The 20,650-nt window shown below is 41.6% G+C and overlaps 1 protein-coding gene across 6 annotated transcripts in view; it reads left to right on the forward strand.

The window, feature by feature from the left end:
* Nucleotides 1-20,650, forward strand: part of pdk4 (pyruvate dehydrogenase kinase, isozyme 4) — a 74,904-nt gene that overhangs the window by 3,814 nt on the left and 50,440 nt on the right. For all 6 annotated transcript variants that reach the window (XM_077590157.1, XM_077590162.1, XM_077590161.1 and 3 more), the window contains exons 2-5: nt 4,794-4,922; nt 19,264-19,335; nt 19,422-19,487; nt 19,567-19,653. The gene's annotated coding sequence lies outside the window, so the exon portion shown is untranslated. The remainder of the gene's footprint in view (nt 1-4,793; nt 4,923-19,263; nt 19,336-19,421; nt 19,488-19,566; nt 19,654-20,650) is intronic.

Below are 20,650 nucleotides of genomic sequence, written 5' to 3' on the forward strand. Positions count from 1 at the left end.
GTCACTTTTTAAAAAGAAAAAAAATGCTAATGTTTCAAGGTGTACATATGGCATCCCCAAAACAACTTCATAGCATTTCAAAATGATTTTTGTCTTCAAAATAACAATGAGAACAAATTTCATGTTTTGTGTATGTATGTCAATCCTTGTAAAAATTATATATAACATATATTTTTTCCAAGGATTGACTCTTGCATTTTCGCCTTGTTTCAATACATTATAATGTACAATGTCAACCCTACTTTTTTTTAAAAGGTCTCCCCTACAATTCCCATTTTCTGTGATGTCAAATGTCCATTTACTCATTTCTCTGTAACCTATAGCGTGCCCGTTGATTGAGCATGGACATTTTCCAGTTACGAGCCGCCCCAAGTTTTCCTTGTAGTTATTTCCAGCCCGTGTCAAAGCGCCATCTCCACTCGGCGGCGGCGGCGAGTGTGCAACACACACTCCCACTTGTTCCGCTCGGCGCTGCCTAACAGCTCCTTCCCCTCTCTGAGAACCCAAAGGAGAGATTATCTACTGGCGTGTTTGTCAGAGGCTGGGAGGGGGTCTCGGCATGGGGCCGCCGGGCCGCCTCGCCCGGGCCTGCCTCCGCTGCCAGCCGGGCCCGGCTCAGCGGGGGCTCTTGTAGTGAGCCAGTGGCCAATTTATCCTCGCCACGTTACCGCTGCAGAAAGCTTTCTGACTCTGCTTTGTCCGTCTGGGGGTCTTTAAAGAGGTGCAATGACAAATTGCAGCCTTTTAAAATGACCATGATACTTTCTTTTGCTATATTTAACTTTGGATACCGGCATGGTTAGTGAGTGTTTTTAAATTTCTTTTGCTAACTACCATGGCGTATAATTTGTGAATACTATGCAGTGTTGTCAAACTGTGTTGTCATTGGCCACATTGTCGTCAGGGTTCCTTTTGATGAGTAGACTAATTGATTTATACATTTTAAAAATTGCCCTGACTGTTTTAAAAATAATCTCAAATGTGCTCTTGTTCTTTAATTATAGTTAAACGGTAAGTATTTTCTATATTTAATTCTTTATTTAAAAAAAACTTGTTATAATTATGAAAATGATGCAAATTTCCACAACCCTCATTAAGATGAGCAGTTCAAAAGTTAGCAAAATTCATTATTTTCTTTTTTTACTGAGGAACATAAATATACCAAATACACTTAAATTTGGTCTTTTTAAAAAAACAAACAGGAAAAATATTTTTTTTTTTTTTGAAAATTGAAGTCCTTTTAAAAAGAATGAACACTAATCTTTTTATTGATTGTTGGGGGGGTTTGATTACTTTATAAATTTTGAAGTAGAAAACCAAGAAATATTCTAATTGTATAATACATTTTTTTGTTTAAATCAAATATTAAAATCAACCCTCAACTTTTTAATAATAGTAATATACCTTTTATTGCAGACCTCAGAAAATCTATTTACATTTTCTTTTGCCGGCCGCACAAATAATGTGGTGGGCCAAATGTGGCCCCCGAGCCTTCTTTTTAACACCCGTGACTTAAGGATGCCCACGTGTGCACTTTGACTTTCAAGGGAATTCAATCTCTCGTCGCCGTCAATTAAATAAACATGAAGTTTATCAATTAACTATAATAGCCGTGTGTGTGTACATCACCTCGGGACCTCATTGACGACCATTGTGACGCCCGCCGAGTCAGCCAGGCGATAGAATCGTTAAATAGGAGCAACAGAGGAGGGCCCCTCGGCCATTTTGTTTGCGCCGACAGCGGAAGATTGTTCCCTGGTGGGCTTTTTTTTGTTTTCTTTCACGGGTATTTGACGGCGCATCCCGCCGCCGGTTCCTCTTTGATCCGCCGTAATCGACTCTTTAATTCCTGGCCGGTGTTTTGTTGTTTCTTTGTGACCCTCGTCATTCAACATGAAAGTGAAGGCTGATGTTGACTGATGAAAGGAGCAGCGTTTGGCGGCTTGCGCACGTGGCTCGCCGTTCTTTGTGCTTGTTTGAAGGCCAAAAAAAATGGATATGGGCTTTAATAGGGAAAATTATTACGAGTTGAATCTTGATATTCTTTTTTAATTATGATTGTGTGGCTTCTTTTTTTTTGAACGCGAATGGACGGACAATCCATTTAGACATGTTTGGCAAACACATTGGTTGTGTTGATTGGACTCAAAAATTGATTGGACTCCAAAATCGATTGGAAGTCTATGACAGCGACCTAGTCTATAATTTGAATGTCATTTCTTCATGTTGATTTAACTTGTGTAATACTGTTACATTAATCGAGATTAACTGCAGAAAATGTGTATTTATTCTTTATGGTTGCTGATTTGACTCAAAAAGAACATTTTTGTTGTATTTTATTTCACTTGAAGCTCTAAAGTGAAATGTTATATCAAAATGTTCTTTCAACTAATTCTGTTTTCCTTTTTAAATGTTAAAACCACTGCGTTTGAACCCCATCAAAAGAGGAAGGTTAATATCCACAGGAATCGTAGCCACAGAATTAACGCGCACACGCTAACAGCTCCGTCATTATCAATGAAGGTGAACTAAAGAAGTCTTCTCGGCGGGAGTCTCCGCTCGCCTGAGTGCCATTCAAGTTCAAAAGAGCATTTCCCCTCTTGCAAATGTCCTCGCTCGCGCCCACGTGGCGGCGAAGCGCGCAACTGAATGCGAGCCGGCAGCCAATGGCGCTTTTTTCGCCGCACTTGATGTCGGGGGATGGCAGATCCATTGTTCTTCGGGCCCACCGTTCCGTGGGCGAGACTCCCCGCCGTTTCGACTGGAGAAACGCGCCTTATTTTCTCGTCTTTTCCACGAAGGCTCGCCTTTTTCAGGCCTTGTTGGAAATGGGGGCTTCTGTGGACGTCTGCGAGGACCCCAAATGTTGCCCAGAGACACCAGATTAAGTCTCCATTCTTATAATTAACCTTAGCATATTCAAATAGTCACTGTGATAGGAAGTCAATCAGAAATCTGTCAGGGCCGGTTTTTGCTATGGGAAATGTGGGCAAGCGCTTAGGGTGCCATCTATTTTTGGGCGCATAAGTGCTTTCAAAACGTTAAAAAATTCATAGTTATCGTCATTTTTTTGGAGTGTTCTATCAGCCTAGCCTGCATGTCTTTGGAATGTGGGGGGAAACCAGAGTACCTAGAGAAAACCCACACAGGCTCTGGGAGAACATGCAAACTCCACAGCCTGTCTGCAGGCGAGTGAAACTCTACACTACGAGGCGGCTTGCAAAAATGATACTATCTGAAAAAAGACCAACATTTGTATCGAAGCGCGTATTTGACAAATGTAAATAATGGAAATGTGTGAGGGGGGCTGGTGGGGTGTCCGCCCCAAGCCCAAAATGAGCTAGGTCCGCCTCTGCCCAAGCAATTGGTTACTTATTTTACTGTTTGTGTCATCCAGACAGGTAAAAATATGCAATATGAGATGAAATCAAGGTCACCCGTCACTATCTGAGTTCTTTGTTTGTAATGCTTCGCCAGAAATATGCACTTTATTAATTCATCAGGCTAGTATTTGCTTAACTAATGAGCCGTGTGCGTGTATACGCGATTCCTTGAGCCGGAAAAATCCTCCGCCGGCGAGAATACGCCGTGGCTCGGAAGCAAGCAGCTGCGGCTATAATGGCCCTAATTGCACGTTTCTTTTGTCGGCGACAATGCTACGGCTAACGCCCCCCTAAAAGTAAAGATGAGGGATGGAGGGGAGTGAGGAAGAATACAAAAATAAATAAAAAAGAGACTCTCAGGGGTAGGTGAAGCAGTAAAGGGGGCCAATCCAGAGTGGCCCACACCTGCACACTGGCTCCCCCGCTAAAATAAACACCGATAATAAGCTGTAATTACTTTAGAAAATAATAATGAGGAGCAACCCTTCGGACCCCGGCGACAAAGGCCTGCCTGTTTATTGCCGGGGTTTTGGACAGGCCAGAAGGATGATGATGGCGAGTGTCCTATCAAAAGACCCCAGGGTCCGACAGAGTAGGATGCTCGTCTTTGTCGCCGGGGTCTTTCCTGGTCTAACTGCCTCAAATTAAGCCGTCCCCATTGACACAATAATAAAAATTGTGCTGCCCGAGTTCGAGCTTGAACTCTAAAGATTCCAGTTTGAATACATGAACTCCTTTTCCATTGATAGATGTCAAATCTAGTTGACTTTTATCAGCCATTTTAGGAACAATGCTGTCAGGGTCAATCTTTACCTCTGGTCAATTTTTTTTGAAATGTTTCTATGCGAGCTCCAGCACCCCCGTGACCCTTGTGAGGTGCCTTAGAGAAAGACTGACTGAATGTTTATGAAACATAATATTTTCTAAACAATTTATGAATAAACCCTGACCCCAGAAACACTCACCCCAAGATTTACATCTAAACCTTTTGGCTTAATGTGACATTCTATTAATGTCTATAAATCGCTACACACAAACATTATAGCAGTAATTATTATTTTTTGTGAAACGCAAACCTTTCCATTTGATGCTTTTTGAAAAAATACAATATACTTGACTGCCTTTTCTGTTTCAAACCACATTGTATGCCTTGTTTTGTTCCCTATTTCAATTGTTTTTAATTGTATCTTGCTCATTTTTCCACACTTTTACATTGCTTTTTTGCCATTATTCATTTCTATTTCTTTATTGATTTCACTGTAATGCAAAGCACATTGTTGTCTTGAAATATCTCGGGTGAGTGTCATGTATTTATTTGACTCTGACCTTGCAGATCTTCTGTACTGTGGAAACAGCTCACCCAAAAACTGGTTTTGTATTTCACACTTTCCTCTGATTATTCCCCCCCAGAGGCCAGATGCCCTGCCCCTGCGAGCACGCCACCAGATCATCCAGGAGGCGATCTTTGGCGCCAACGGCTCACCGTCGCTTATGCCTGTCCGGGATTTAACCCGATCCGACGTGCTGGCACCCACACGGGTAGGTTTGACTTTTAACTAGAGACGTTACGCAAACACCAGACTTTTGTTGAACGTCAAGACGCATTAAGAGCGCCCCGCTTTTATCGGCCGCTACGATCCATCTCGCGGAAAATATGATGAAGCGTGAGATAAGTGTCACATTTTATGATGGTTGATGAGCAGCTGGAATTCTGTCAAACTCCCAAGTTCACTTTTGCTGTCGTTGTATTACAAATAGATGAAAAATCTCATCAAAATATGCGACTAAAATCAAGCAAAATATCTAATCTCATTCAAATTTAAATTACATTTATGTCAAAGTCACTGGACTGTTAAAATATATCACAAAGAAAAAACAAAAAGTCGCCTATTTTGCTATTTTTGTGGGAAAAAACAATGAGATCATTCACAATGTATTTTGTGTTTTGATTTGTAAATCTCAACCAAATCTTTGGCAACCATTTTTAGTTGATAAACATAATAATAATTGGGTGTCTATCCCCGTCAATGGCAGCCAGTGAGTTTTTTTGTGCTCCGCCCATCTCATGTAAGCGCATTTTTTGTATTTTTTTGTCCTCGCACGTGCCTGCCCGGAGGGGAGATAAAATGTCTTGAGTGTTGTTGTTGTTGTCCAGAGAGCAGACCAGTGTCTGTTTCTCGACAGCCGCTCACGCATGATTAATCGTTTCCTCGTTGCGACTGGGACCAGTTGGACGGAGGCCGGTGGCGGGCCAAGGCCTCCCAGGGCCTCCCAGGGCCGACCCCCCCATCACCCCCCGCCCTTGTGTGCGTGCCAAAGTGAGAAAGTGACGAAAAGCAGGGGAGAAGAAAGAATGTGGTGTATGTCATCGCGCAGAAGAATCCATTGCATCCGATCCACTGTTTAGGTCTTGAACTCATTGGTGGGGAGAGACGTCCAATTGAACTGGGAAGGTCGACAGCGAATCATCTCCAAACAGTTATCAATATTTTTGATTTTAGGGGAAAATCTCAATTTTTGCTACGCTAACTTGTGAAGAAGCAATTTGTAAATAGTTGTCAATTCTACTTGAATTGTTGATATGAACTCATTGGTTGCCATTTTTTGGAGGATTCGGGTCCACATAAATAAACTTTATACCATTAGAACTTAAAGGAGAAATTTCTAGATTTAATAAGAACACTTTTTTTACATGTATTTACTGATGTACTATTTAAATTTAGATTGCGTGTATTTATATCTAAATATTATTTCAATAGAGGTAGTGTTTATTTATTGGTTGTTTTTTCAGCCTTTAGAAATTTAAGGGAAACAGTCTGTTAAATGGATGCATTATTTTGTATAGTTTTTTTCAATGTAGTGTTTGTTAGATATTATTTGAATGATTGATGAAGTATTTATTTACTGGAATTTGGGTTGGAATAGGTATTTAGGGCCATTTTTAAAAAAAGACAGGTACTTTTTTTAGTCTTTAAAATTTCGTTGTAAACGAAATTGCGCCGTGGAGCACCTGTCAAACTTTGTATTGGCGTAGATGGGATACGCGGACTTGCGATTGGCTGGAAAGCGGCGTCCGTCCTTGTTTGTCTCGGGGGACTCGGGGACTACCTCGTTTGTCAGCGCCAATCGGGCAGCGTCCTGTGACGCCATCCAGACGCCCCCCGCGGCTGAAAGGCACACCGGCCTCTTTGTTTGTTTCAAATTTAGAAGACGAGCCGTTCACAAGCAATGGATACGCGCTGGATTAAAGCACGCATTTCCGTCTTTCCCGTCTGCTTAGACTCGCCGCTAATCTCTTTTGCCCTTTTGCCAGCCAATGACTTCAAATGCCTCATTTCATTTGGGATGGAATAGTCAATACGCCAGTAGATGTTGATTTGTTGCCTTCATTTGACGGCTGCGTTTATGGAACTCAGTTGATTTTTCTTTTTCAATTTTTGGTAGGTTAAATTTTCAATATACTGTATATTTCATTTATTTGAATAGGATTGACCTCTTGGATTTTCTTTATAGGGTAATTCCTTCATTATGAAGGAAACTAATCATATTTTATCTCTTTTTGTGGTGAATACATTTTTTTCCCTTTCCAAAACCCCAACATTTTTCAGTAATCATTTGCCTATTGCGCCGTAAAGATCCCGACGTACACTCAACAAAAATAGTCAATTCAATCGGAAATCCGTTCCTTCTGAGTTTGTTAAAGCTTGATATAAATGCTCCTCAAAAAGCCCAAAACAGGTAAAACCTCATCTCAGTAGCAGCTACCGTTAAACCCAATCACTTTCTCACTCGCGTTGGCAGACGAAATTAAAAAATAAAAATAAAACCGATTTTGTCACAGTATTGACGTGAGCCCCCCCCCACACCGGCGGGATCTTCAATGAAGCAATTAAGACAAACGCCAAGGCTCCGTCAATGGCGCTTTGGTGCCGTCTTTCAGTCCAGGTGCAGCACGACAGGAAGAGGAACAGGAAAAGCTCTCGCTCGCCTTCAAAGGCAATCCTTTCCCACAATGCAACGGGGCGAGAGAGGGAAAGCGCCAACCCACGCTTGCGTCCCGCTCTCATCTGGCTGCACTTATCTCCAAGCCGGGCCAGCCGGAGGACCCCCGCGCCCTCTCGGGTTGCGGGGTCTGAGCGCGGCCCTTGTTTTCATGAAAAAAGGAAAGCCACCCCCCCACCCCCCAAGAACCGAAGCCTGTCTGGACCATCTCAGACCTCACAGATGGCCCGTCTGCCCACCGCTCAACAGATTGGCCCAAAAGCTCCTCCGGTGCCAGTTCCCGAGCGTGGTTTCCCGAACGGAAGCCACGCGCAGGTGAAACTGGCGTCTGGAATGATCCGGAGGCCGACGTCAAGCCGGGTTACGGCGCGGCGCCGTTGAACGGAAGCAGAGCGGCCGCCGCCACGGAAGAGTTATCGCCCCACTTTGTCATTGTGGCCTAAACAATGGCGGCCTGTCAGTCGACATTACGCCGATGCCGCTCGGCGGATGAAAATAAGGAGGACGTTTCGGAGTGACAGCGAGCACGCGTCGGAGTCGCTTACAGTATTTAGCTCGGGAGCGCTAGACGTGCAATTAATTTTTCAGCCGGGAGGTCATTCTCCGAAAATGCTAATGTAGGCCTGCCACAAACAATTGGCGTCATCGTCGACTAATCAGCGATCATTTTTGCGATGAGTTGCGTCCGCGAATAGTGTTTTGAAGACGATATGTTTGGCATTTGAAAGGCTCCAAATTCGATGAAGGTCAAAGGTCGTAGATCTCATAAGTACGTTTATGTTTAAGATAATGCAAGAATGAAGACAGGGAGTTTTTAATATGAAATAGAAAAAGGGATTCAGATTTGTGGTCAAAAGGTCAAAGGTCGTAGATGCCCGAAATATGTTTGTATTTAAAATTATTTCTTAAAAAGTACAAATTACAAAAATTGAGCTATGTAATGTACCCTCTTACACGTTTATGTGCCATTGACATCCAATCATGTGGCCTTTTTTCATCTTTCTGCTGTAAATTGAAGCGAGTTTGTTATTCGTCGGCGACCAATCCGTTTGAACTTTGAAATGACAACTCAGTAGCGACCACTATTGTGTATTTGCGGTCTTCCAGAACAAAGCCATAACCGCAAGCAGACTCGTTTCATACTTCTTTCGGACCAAGTGTCTTTTACATTTGAATGTCATAAATTTGTCTTTTTTTGAGGGGGGCCCATTAGTCACAAGAAAAATAATTGAAGCCAAATCAAATGAATTTAAAGCCCGAACACGACTCCGCAGCTGTTTTAGTCCACTTAAGATTTGAGTGAGCGACAGATGAGAGTAATAAAAGCCAGGAGACAGCGGCCATTTTTGCTGCGGTGGGCCTTTTTCACAGGGGGATTATTAACTTGTCAGCATTTCAAAGTAAAGCACAAGTTTCTCCAGCCCATCCAACATGTCGCCCTCACTTTTATTAAAAGGTCTTTAAACCTTTTGACCCCCCCGGGGCCTCCTTTACTGGCTGCTAATAACGACGCGGTGGTCAACGGGCAGACTTTAAGTGGCCTCGTAATCATTTGTTTAGGACTCGGCTTCTATTTTGAAGGCTCCGAGTTAAAAATAGACACGTGAGGAGACCCCCGGAGGGGGCGGAAGTTCAAAGGTCGCCCGGTTTATTATCATTACCCGTTTAGTCCGACGACTTCTAAAAGTCGATTCGAAATAAATGCCGGTTTTAATTCCGGGACTTTTTTCCCCCCCGTCTCGTGAATAAAACGCGAGATTGCCTTAAATGCCACGAGTAAGCGAGTTAGTCGCGGGAAACGAAATGTCACCGGTTCAAATCGTTAATCGGGTAAAATATTATCGTACGGCGGGCTGAGAAAACATCACTTTGGCCGTTTTTCCAATAAGGCGCGGCGGACTCGTCGCCGTCAATATTTGGAGGGGGGGGACAGGGGGGGATACGAGGCGTGCCCCGCCGGCCAAGGCCATTTTGAAAGGAGCAGAGAGCCTGCTGGGAAAAATAGCGCGTCTCACGCTGTGCCTCCGGGAAGCTGAAAAGCCACTGCGGCAAAAAGCTAGGAATTATTTGGAGCACAAAAATACATTTTCTTTGAAGACCCTCGGGCCATTACAGCCCCTTTGCTCCCTTTTAAATTGTTTTTATGCCGGGAGTAATGTTAACCTTTGCTTTTGTAGTCATCGCATTTTCTTTGCACTTTTGCTAGCAAAACGCTAACCGAGTAGCCCAATCATTTACGCCAATGTCCCATCCGTTTTGGTCGGGAAACCCGGCAATAGATTCGTTCATCTCAACGATACGGCGCCGAAAAAGTGACTTGAAATGAAACGAACTCTTACGCTAACAAAACTAAAACTGAAACAATCAACGAAAACATCATGCGAAATAAATGACTGGGAACCCAAAAGCGCCACTCGCGTGCCAGAGGAGCCATTCAAAGTACTAAAGCGCCCGCCATCGTCAAAAATGACCCGCACTTGAATTTTTGTCAAGCGGTCTTGTTTTAGCGTCAAGCCTGCTTGAACTCCGCTAGCGATAATGTAGCTTAATAATAATCATAAGGCTAATTGATTAGCAAAATGGCTGCCGTTTAGCTTTAAGTTGATCATCTAATCATCTCTTTTTTTTTTCGGCGACGAGTGATCGTACTCGCCGACTGATTAAAGGGATTCACACGTCGAGAGCGCGTACTGATGATGATTTAAGCGATTCACTAGTGATAAAATAAAATATGCAAAGTATGAGGCACGGCGATCAAGTCACAGGATTTGAAAAAATAGCACCAATGCATTTTGATTTTTCTGTTTTAAGCTCTAAAAGGCAACAACATTATTAAGACGTATTGGATACTGTTTTCAAAAATTCCACATTTATTTTGTTCTGAATAAAAATCGGATTTGCTTTGCTCAATACGATGTATCGGATCCACGTGTCAAAGTGGCGGCCCGGGGGCCAAATCTGGCCCACCGCATCATTTTGTGTGGCCCGGTAAAGTAAATCATGAGTGCCGACTTTCTATTTTAGGATCAAATTAAAATGAAGAGTATCGATGTATATTACATTTCCTGATTTTCCCCCTTTTAAATCAATAATTGTCATTTTTTAATCATTTTTTCTGTGTTTTTAGTTCAAAAATCATTTTGTAAAATCTAAAAATATATTTAAAAAAAGCTTAAATAAACATTGCTTTAAATCCATAAAAAACTGAATATTCAGGACTTTTAATCCAGTTGTTTTAATCCATTTATTAAAAAAAAATTAAATATTATTTCTAAAATGGTCCGGCCCACATGAAATGGAGTTGACGTTAACGCGGCCCGCGAACCAACCCGAGTCTGACACCCCTGATCGGATCGGTTCTCCACGTCGGATCCTCAAAATCAGCTGAATCGCAATCCAAATCGGGGTAAAAAAAAAACACGCAATCGGTTTAACTTTTTTTTTTTACCTTCTTTACGTGCGCCTCTTATACATATAATATTTACCCGACTTAAATGATATGTTGAGCCGACATCTAACCACCCCAAAGCCGCTTTCAGGTCTTTCTCCTTCGCCGATTTCACGCCGACCCTCCCCCCCAACCGCCGCCGACACTGTTTTTGACATTAATATGTATGTATTTAATGACACATAATGATGGGTAATAAAATGTTAGGGTAATTCCAAAAAAACAAATCCCCATGGCAACCACCTGGGCTTCTACAAAGAGCAAAGTGCACGCGGCTGCGCGCTTCCTCGCCATTACGTCTGCTCCAAGGCGTGTGCGTGCGCGCACGCAAACACACACGCGTGCGCTGTAATTGGCCGAGCTATTCAGGAGCACTCCGCCGCATTGTGCGCCTTTGGAACAGGATAAATGGCGGCCGTAGCATCGGGCTAAATCTATTAGGAACCCGTAGCCCGGTTCTGTGTCCAAATCCCATTTTTTTGTGTGTGGGGAAATTGATATAATTGGAGGTCAGAAAGGGAATGGATATGTTATATTGAAAGAAGATAGAAAATAGGAGGATTGTGAAGTGTCACATTTGTGGCGTACTGTTTTTTTAAAATTATTTTTAACTCATTTATGTTCACAACCAATCCATTTGGGCTAGATAAATTGGACGTCTAGCGCTGAACAGGGCTCTGAAAAATTAGCGTGAAAACCCAGTCGTTTTAGTTTAAATTAAATGGATGTCTATCATGGAGTCTTTTTTTTAATAGTTAAAATACTATGGCTTATTATGGGTGTGCTTGCTAAAGTTTAAGATGTGAAAGTTTCTGACGTGTTAGTTTATTCATAGTTAAACAAAAATGACATGACAAAATGTCTTCTTTTTAATTGTTTTGACAGTTTCGCAGAGCTGCAACCACATAGTTTGTTATTTCGCTGTACTACTGTATTGCAAATAATCTTAATTCATCGTGATTCATATACCAATCGTTTCATGTGACCAAAGCTTGTAAAATTATTTAAGTCAAATCAACACAAAGAAATTGGAATCAAAAGATTGTCATTGATGGCAAGAAAACTTATTTTTTATATTTAAATGATTTGCCCAAGTCAAACATAGCCATAAATACATATTAGGGCAATTCAATGAATCCGATTTTTGCATTTTTAATATTTAAACTGTGGACTCAGCTGCACATGTAATCAAGATTCTTTAACAAAAGAGGGTTTATTATTATTTTTTAACCTAATCTATTCTCAAATCAGAAACACAGGCTCCATGATTGATATTGCTTTGCACAATCCAAAAATGTACATTCATTTAAACATGTTGTCAAGTCAGGCCAGGCCTCCCAGACCAAATAGATTGGACGTTCATCACCGTCACTGGTGGAATCAAACTTCTTTAGCTTTTACGTGCAAAATGCAACTTGAAGTTCCCTTCCCAGTATCGGATAACTGCCATTTTCTCGGCGGGACTCCATTTCAGTCAAATGAGTAAGAGATGATCGATTTAGCAGGGAGTCCAACTTTTCTCCCTTTGGAGGAATGTTTCCGACAAACAGACAAACCCGCAACGTCCGTTCCAATTTCAAAACAATCCACTCCTCGCCGACGTCCCTTCTTCTCCATCTGCATCTTCACTGCGCCACGTCTCCACGCCAAAAACTCCGATTTAAAACGCTTAATCCTTTTGTCTTCCTTCAACCTCGCAAAAAATAAAAAAATAAAAAAAACTTTGTTAAGAAATCCTGCTGAGAAAATCGCATTCTGCCATCCGCTGTGGGCATTTTGCACTCAGACTGGTGGGTGTCCAAAAACACACCGTCGCTATGGGTGTGTATAGTGTGTATTTCTCAGGGGTGTGTCTGTGTGCAGGTGCACTCTAGGTGGGTGGAAGACTGTCAGTAATAATATCAAGATGGCCGGTCCAGAGGGGATTATTGCCCCTCTTTGCCACTACTATCAGCAGAGGAGAGCTGTCTTTCTATCAAGCCGGGCTTAGGCCACACCATGCATTTATCTTACTTGTAAACAAGGTAGACCAACCCGAATTTGGCTTCCCAGGAGTGGAGTTACGGCCCCGCCGAGAAGGGAAAACAGCTAGGTTGACGAGGATCTGGGGGGCCGCGGGGACGAACCACTCGAATAGACAAATCAGGGAGCGTGTCGTCGGAGATTGGAAGGGTCGCCGGATGTTTCTCGTTACGCCGTTTTGGTTGTCCGACAGGGGGGAGTCAAATTTGAGAGGGGAATGTGGACTATGCTGGCGGAAAAGGACTAGTTAGCGTGTCGGCATCACCGTTCTGGGATTGTGGGTTCTGTCCCGGGTCTGCCCTCACTGTGTAATTGCGTGGGTTTTCTCCGGGTACTCTGCTCACCTCCTACACCCCTCCCACCCCACAAAATCATTTATAGTAGTTGTAAATGTGTCTATTTTCAATTTCAAAACCTGTTCCTTTCCATATTTAGATCTTTACTTCCATTCGTATGGATTTATTAAAGTTTTTTTCAATGTATTTTATATATTGAAGTAACAGTAAATACTAGAATGAAATACTTCATTACAATTTTATTGATTTTAATATTCAAGTGCGACAAAATTGTAGGAACGTTCATTCGCTTCCAGCACTCATTGTGTGGAATTGGCGTGTTCTCCCCGGGCTTGCGTGGGTTTTCTCCGGGTACTCTGCTTTCCTCCAACACCCCCTCCCCCCAAAAAATCATTCATAGTAGTTGTAAATGTGTCTATTTTGTATTTCAAAACGTGTTCCTTTCCATTTTGAGATGTTTACTTCCATTTGTATGGATTTATTATGTAAGTTTTTTTCCAATGTATTTTATATATTGAAGTAAAAGTAAACACTAGAATGAAATAGTTCATTACAATTTTATGGATTTCAATATTCAAGTCCGACAAAAGTTGTTTTTTTAAAATGTATTTAATATATTGAAGTAAAAGTAAATACTAGAATGAAATAGTCCATTACCATTTTATTGATTTCAATATTCAAGTGCGACAAAAGATGCATTCAAAGAACGATTAGGAATGCTCATTCGCTTCCAGCCCACCTAGTTTCAACAGAATGGACGTCTATTGCCGTCAAATGTGGAAAAACAAAATCCCGTTCCATCCACAAGTTCATCCCAGGCTAAGACACATCAAAACCAGAATTAGCTGGACAGTTGCCACGGCACTTGATGGTTGGGAGAGGATGCGGCTTGATTTGGCTCGGCTCCCGCCTTCTCCGGCTAATCATTTAGTCGCCGACATGGCGCTGCTAATCAACCATCATAACCATTACAACCATAACACCGAGCCCTCCCGGCCGGATCTCGTCCGCCGGACCGCCGTCATCGGCTGCCCGCTCGCTTACGCTAATTGGCTTAGCCGAGCAAAACAAAGACAGAGCTGGTGTAAATCCAGCCCAATGAAACCCCGAAAAAATAACTTTGACTTTTAAGTAGAGGCGATACTGTTTAAACGTCTTTTGTTAAGTCGAAATTATGAGTGTACTTTACACGTGCCACCGGGAAAGGATTATTTGATTTGAGTTTGATGGTATTCCAGCAGTGTAGTATTGACAGCAAAGTATGAGCTGTGTTTTTAATCGTGAATCCACAATCACAGCGGTGCGCTTTTGTTCCCTTTTCCACCTACTTGCCATCAGCTCCAAAAGAATTAGCGGCTTAGTTAAGAACGATTGTTCTCCACTTGGCTGCGGGACGGCGGGGCAATTAAAAAGGAATTTAATGGGATCAATGTCGTTCTATGACCAAGTCGCAGGAGTTTAAAAAAAAAATATATATATATATATATATCGAACAGTTATTGAGAAATGTTTTGATCGTTGAATGATTTTTTGACCTAAAAGTTTTTGCCTTTAAATACATGTAGCAAATATATATATATTTTTTGATATATTTCAAAGTTGGACTTATTGAAATTGTTTTAAATTGTAATTCTTCCCTTTTTAAAATTCCTTTTAATGATGTGAACATTTTTTTTTGTATATTCACGTTTACAATTAATTTCGTAAACACTCAAATTCACATTCCTGTTTTATTTATTTAGTCTATTTTGGATGATTTTAAATCATTATTATTATTTTTTTTAGAAAAGCTGTTACTATGAACTCATTTCTATATGTTATGCACATTATTTGCTAAAACTTACTCATAGAAGAGGAAATGATGTGATTTATAAACTCCTGGCAAAAATAATGTTGATCTCATTGGCTGTCAAGTAAAAAAAAAAATCATTTGTAAAAGCCTACGCTTAATTTGTGCAATTCAATTTAAGCGCTCAACCCCGAAAAATCCTATAATTCCAAAGCTCTTCTGTGAAAATTGAAATCGCTTCCATAGATGCATGTTTAAAAGGCGCGTATTAGCGCTGACCCTTCCTGTAATTATAAGATCCATTTGTAATATTCATTATGCAACCATGAAGCGGGCCTTCAACAATAAGGGCCGGACTGCGTGATCCGGTTCTCTCCCGAGGGGGTCCTCAGTAGCCACGTTTGGTTTTTTTTCCCTTGATGGTGCAATGTGGGCTTTGCGTTGCCACGGCGATGAAGCGCCATCCGTTCGTTCCAACCGGGACAAACTCGATCAGGCTTGTTTTAAAAAAAAAAAAAAATACTATATCTAGATTCCCTGTGATAAACAAGTGATAGTTTAATGGCACCTACGAATAAACTCACCTCAGAAAGTTTCACTTGATAGTTGACATCGTAAAATACGATACGTTACGCAGACCTTTCCAAAAACATTGAGAAACTCAATCCTCCAAAGCTCCCTGTTTTTGAGTGGTTTTCAGCACTTTAACAGAAGTCCTCATTTGATTTTGTGTCACTTTCTGGTAATCAATTTTGACAAAATCTCCAGAGAACAATCAAATCCTGATTTAAAGCTTGAGTGGCACTTGCCTCGCAGTCCAGAGACACTGAACATGAGTCCTAAATGACAGCCGTACTTAAGAAACAAAAACAAACCAATAGCGCAACCTGTTTCTTATTACCAAACAAGTGAAGAAAAGTCAAGTAAAATGACCGTATTGACTCAGGCATTGGCCCCTCCACTTTTAATATACATTTTTAACGTATATAATTGCCTTTTACAAACCTGTCGACACTCCAAACTCTCTGGCTAGGGTTCAAACATTTGAACACTGGAGCACGTTGCGTTACACTGCGAATTATACAAAGTCCACACCAATGCGTGTCATGGTGGCTGAGTCGTTACGATCAAATAAAAGGACTTTTCACTGAAAAAAAAGGAATTACGAGTAAGAAAACAAACGGGCCTTTAATGCCACGTAGGCTGCGGTCGTTAATGCGTTTACTAGCTAGTAAAGACTGCGGCTCTTTACGTTTCCTTTGTGACTCTAATCAAACAAATGGCCGAAAAGTGGGTGGGTGTGTGGGTATGTTAGTGTGTGTGTGTGTTACATTCTGTAATGTGTCAAAATAAAGCGACTTTGACAAGTCTGTAATCTCACTCACAGGTTATTTGCTTTTGGTCGTCGGCTAAGTGGACGACGAGGCCCTTTTTATTTTTGATTTTTTTTTTCCGATATAGTATATGTTTTTCATGCAATTTAGCACTTGTACGCAAGCTACGTCGCTGGCAAGCATGCGGGTGTTCATTAACCTTTAAAACAGCAGCCCTTTTAATTTGCCACCAAGACAGCGTCGTTCGTCACTCTAATTGGGCCTTTTAAATATGAACATTTACATACGCGCATAAATAATTGCCCCGCCATGAACCGGCGCCCGACGCCGACAATTACGCCGTTCGCTTTGGCGGTCGCTGTTTTCGCCAGCCCTCGCGTTTCATATCGGGGATAATGTTTTGCCGGTTGAAATCAATTAGCTAAATATCAAATAAGCAACATTTCGAAATGTCTTTACTTTTCTCTTGCTATTTGGCTAATGGAGCTAATCATGACTGGGGGGAAAAAAATCAAAGGTACGAAAGGGATGCTGTGTAAAATGTCAAGAAAACTAGAATAAAAGCATTATTCAATTTTTTAGCATCCACTAAAACGCAATTTATTTCGGAATTTTGAACAAACTCATACCTAGGAAAGTTTCATGTCTTGACATTGGCCAGTAGTGATTCAGTAAATTAAATTTTCAACAACAACAGACATTTTTGGGCTGAGGATAAAGAACATATGCTTTTTTCCCCCCCAAATCTTTTCATTTAAATGGAAAAATCTTTTCATTTAAATGGAATTTCGTCAATGTTATCTAGCACAATTCCTGCTTTACTTACGACTGTACACAATAAGTAGTTGTTGACGTTTTGGTGGCAGTTTAACTACTCTGCGGCCAGATGCTCCCAAAATGGGATTATGGAGGAAAATGTTTGCGTTCTCACACGGGCTGATTTTGTCCAATTCCTGACTTGATGGAAGCCAGAGATTCTCACCAATTACCCGCATTTTTCCAGTCAAAACTCAGTACGACTCAGTGCTAACAGTTAGCTCTCGGAAATGACACAACTTGCCAAATGCGCTTGAAAATGATGTTGGGAATTAAAAAAAAATAGAACTTGTTTTGAGTTATGAGTCAAACAATAGCATTGGTTGAAGTACAGTTTTTAAAGGCGTCTCCGCAACTTACATTTTTTTAATTTAGCGCATTGGCTCTTGAAATGAAAATCCTATTTTCCAGCCTCTTGTAGCTGATTATTCCCTTGATGAAGTATTTAATTATTTGGTTTAAAATAGACCGGAACGCCAGCGGCCGTTAATGACCAACAATCAGCTGACAGCTTCATTTTAAAGTACATTTGCAGTTTAACTTGTTCAAATTCTAATTTGCATGGAAAGGAAGTTGCTTCAAGTCACTCGCCGCCATTGACGGCCACTTCGATCAAAACACTTCACCAGTAGACGTCCAATCCCATTTGAACTGGGGAGGGTGGCAGCAAATCAACCTCGGTTCAAATGCATTTCACTTCTGACGACGATGACAATAGCTTTGTTTGCGAACAATACATTTTTTTGCCTTCTTTCTTGTCCGGGCATGCGTGTCAATTTTGCCACATAGATAGTTAGTTTCCTCTTAAGTGCGTTTAATTCTCACAGGTGTTGAAAACAAGTAGGCGGGGCTAACACTTTGGGATAACGCCCAATCCCAGAGAGAATGAAAGTTGCACCTAAGTGAAATAATGTGTGTTTAATTGAATAATACTCAATGGATTTGCATTATTACGTACGCACACCTGTCCAATAGAAAGTTTGCTCATTTTTTTTCGTTCTTGACAACAGCAAAATCCAATAGGTGAGCGTCTTTTTAATCCCTTTTGTGTTTAGTGACTAGCCTTCCCTCTTCTCCTCATCCATCCTCTATTTTTTTTCTTCCTTTCTCTTTCCTTTCAGCCTCCCCCTTTTACCTCCCTCCCCCTTTGCCTCCCTCACGTCCCCGTCTCTTTTCCCAACGTGTCATTAAGTCTAACCTCTGTGGCAGCGTCAAAGCCAAGCAGACCAGCTAAATGGGCCCATAGAGACGGAGATAGATAGATGTTGGGAAGGGGGCCGGCCCTTTCGCAGTCCATCCGCTTGGTCTTTTTGTGTGTACTTTTTGTGTGTCCATATAGCGCACACGCTTCATAAACACCTTGTTGACTCTGTCATTTTCTCTGCCGTGTTTACCTCACTGACCATCGTCACGCGTGCATAAAAAGGCCGTAAACACGGCATGGCCATTGAAGTCGTATGCAACAATATCGTGGCATTGATGACCTTACACGTAAATATTATAGAGATATCGCTCTTTTCCCTTCAGATTCAAGGGATAAACAAGTAGTTTCTCTTGTTTGCAGCAGTTTTTCAAGCTGGTCTGGCCTCTTTCTGCAAAGCAAACAGTGCCATCTAGCGACAGCTATCCTCTTGCCTCTCTAAATGAATCCAAAATAGACGCAGGAGAAGTATTTTTAGTGGAAGATTCAATTCCAATGCTGATTTTGATAAGACGTGACTGGTAAGGTTCACACGCGACAATTTGCGGCTCGGTCCGGAACGCGCTTCACGTTCTATTTTGAATCGTTCCATGCTTCGTTTCCACCGCTGGATTGCATTCTTTCTGTGTAGATATTGGCTTTCTGTTCGAAAAAAAAGGGGTGTATGCTTGTTTTTGGTGTTTTTCCTTTTAAACGGCCGAGCTCACGTAGTCCGTGATGGGAACACCCTGGCACCGCTCGGACTCATTTGGTTGGGCACGCCGATGTTTGGCTTTGATAAGGATGCCGACTCCTTATGCTATCGGGACTTATCGAGGGTGTGGAAAGTAGCAAAAGCAAGAACCGCCAGGACCCTCCCTAGAAGGAACTTGCATCCTTGGGGACTCCTCCTGTGCTATTTCTGTAAAAACTTTTTAAAGTGAAACGTTCATTGACGAATAAACACTCACCTATGAAACTTTTGCTTTAAAGGTTCCACGGGCGTCCTTCCCAGTTTAAATGGATTGGAAGCGATTGTCGTCAATGGCAGCCAGTGAGGCAAAGGTAAACCATCATTATTATTGCTATTTTGATTTTTATTTATTTTTATTTTTTAAAAATTAATTCTCATCTCATTGCATCACTCCAAGGTTTTACGAATATGCTAACCTCCTAGCTCAAATGGATTGGACAGGCTATTGTCGTCAATGGCCAAGGTGAGCCATCATTATTGCTACTCTGATTTCTATTTATTTATTGATTTTTAATTAACTCATCTCATTTGATCACTCCAAGGTTTTACGAATATTCATTTACGGCTAACCTCCGGGTTCAAATGGATTGGACAGGCTAATCCATTCAATGGAAGCCAATGGGTTAAAGGTAAGCCTACATTATTACACTATATTAGATTTTTTTTTTTTTTGCCCATAACCCCCCCAAACACGCCACACCCCCACCCCACCCCTATTTTGGTAGTTTGCCCCAACCACCCCGCCCCTATTTGGGTAGTTTGCCCCGCCCACCCTGCCCCTATTTTGGTAGTTTGCCCCGCCCCCACCGCTATTTTGGTAATTTGCCCCGCCCCAACCCTATTTTGGTGGTTTGCCCCGAAACAGCTAAATCTTATTAATGCATGGCCTAACTAAGGTGAATTGAAATAAGTAAATTTGAATTGAAACTCTTCCCTCTTCTGCTATTGTGGCTTGTCACTTGGGTAATAAGGCGCACCATTTCAATTTGACAGCATTCAAATCACCCCAAAAATCCTACCATGTATAACTCAATTCAACTGGGTCACGCACTCCTAAAACTGCAGGAAAAAAAGGGAATTCTATGCTAAAACATGTGAGACATGACCTACCATCCATCAGTAAAAATGAAAAACAGTCCATTTCTGAGAATAATTGGCCTTGACATACATACTATGCACTTGCCCGAGCTTATACAGTATGTACAGTATGCGAATAAGAGCGAGCCTCGGGGGGGAACGTAAGCCTCCGCATGTCCAAAAATGACACGAGCTCACTTGACTGCTTGATGAATAATAAGGTAGGTCAAACAACCTGACTCCTGCACTGCAAGTCAACCTGTTAACCCATTATCACCTCTCACAATAGTTTAGCACTTAAGTTACAGCTCACTACTAAAGTAGCTACCACACTTATACATATTGAATGAGAAAAAAACACAACAGTATTTAAAAAGGCGTGTTAAGACAAAAAAAGTCTTGATATTGACACGTCCAATCCATTTCAACTGGGCCAGTTAAAATGGAAATGGACGTCTGTTGCCATCAATAGTGGACACAGAGTTAAGTTATGAGGTCACAAAAAAATGATGGATAGATAGAATTCCCAGAGCAGAATGCACACTTATT

The sequence above is a fragment of the Stigmatopora argus genome, chromosome 21 (genome assembly GCF_051989625.1).
Source record: "Stigmatopora argus isolate UIUO_Sarg chromosome 21, RoL_Sarg_1.0, whole genome shotgun sequence".
NCBI classification, from domain to species: domain Eukaryota; kingdom Metazoa; phylum Chordata; class Actinopteri; order Syngnathiformes; family Syngnathidae; genus Stigmatopora; species Stigmatopora argus.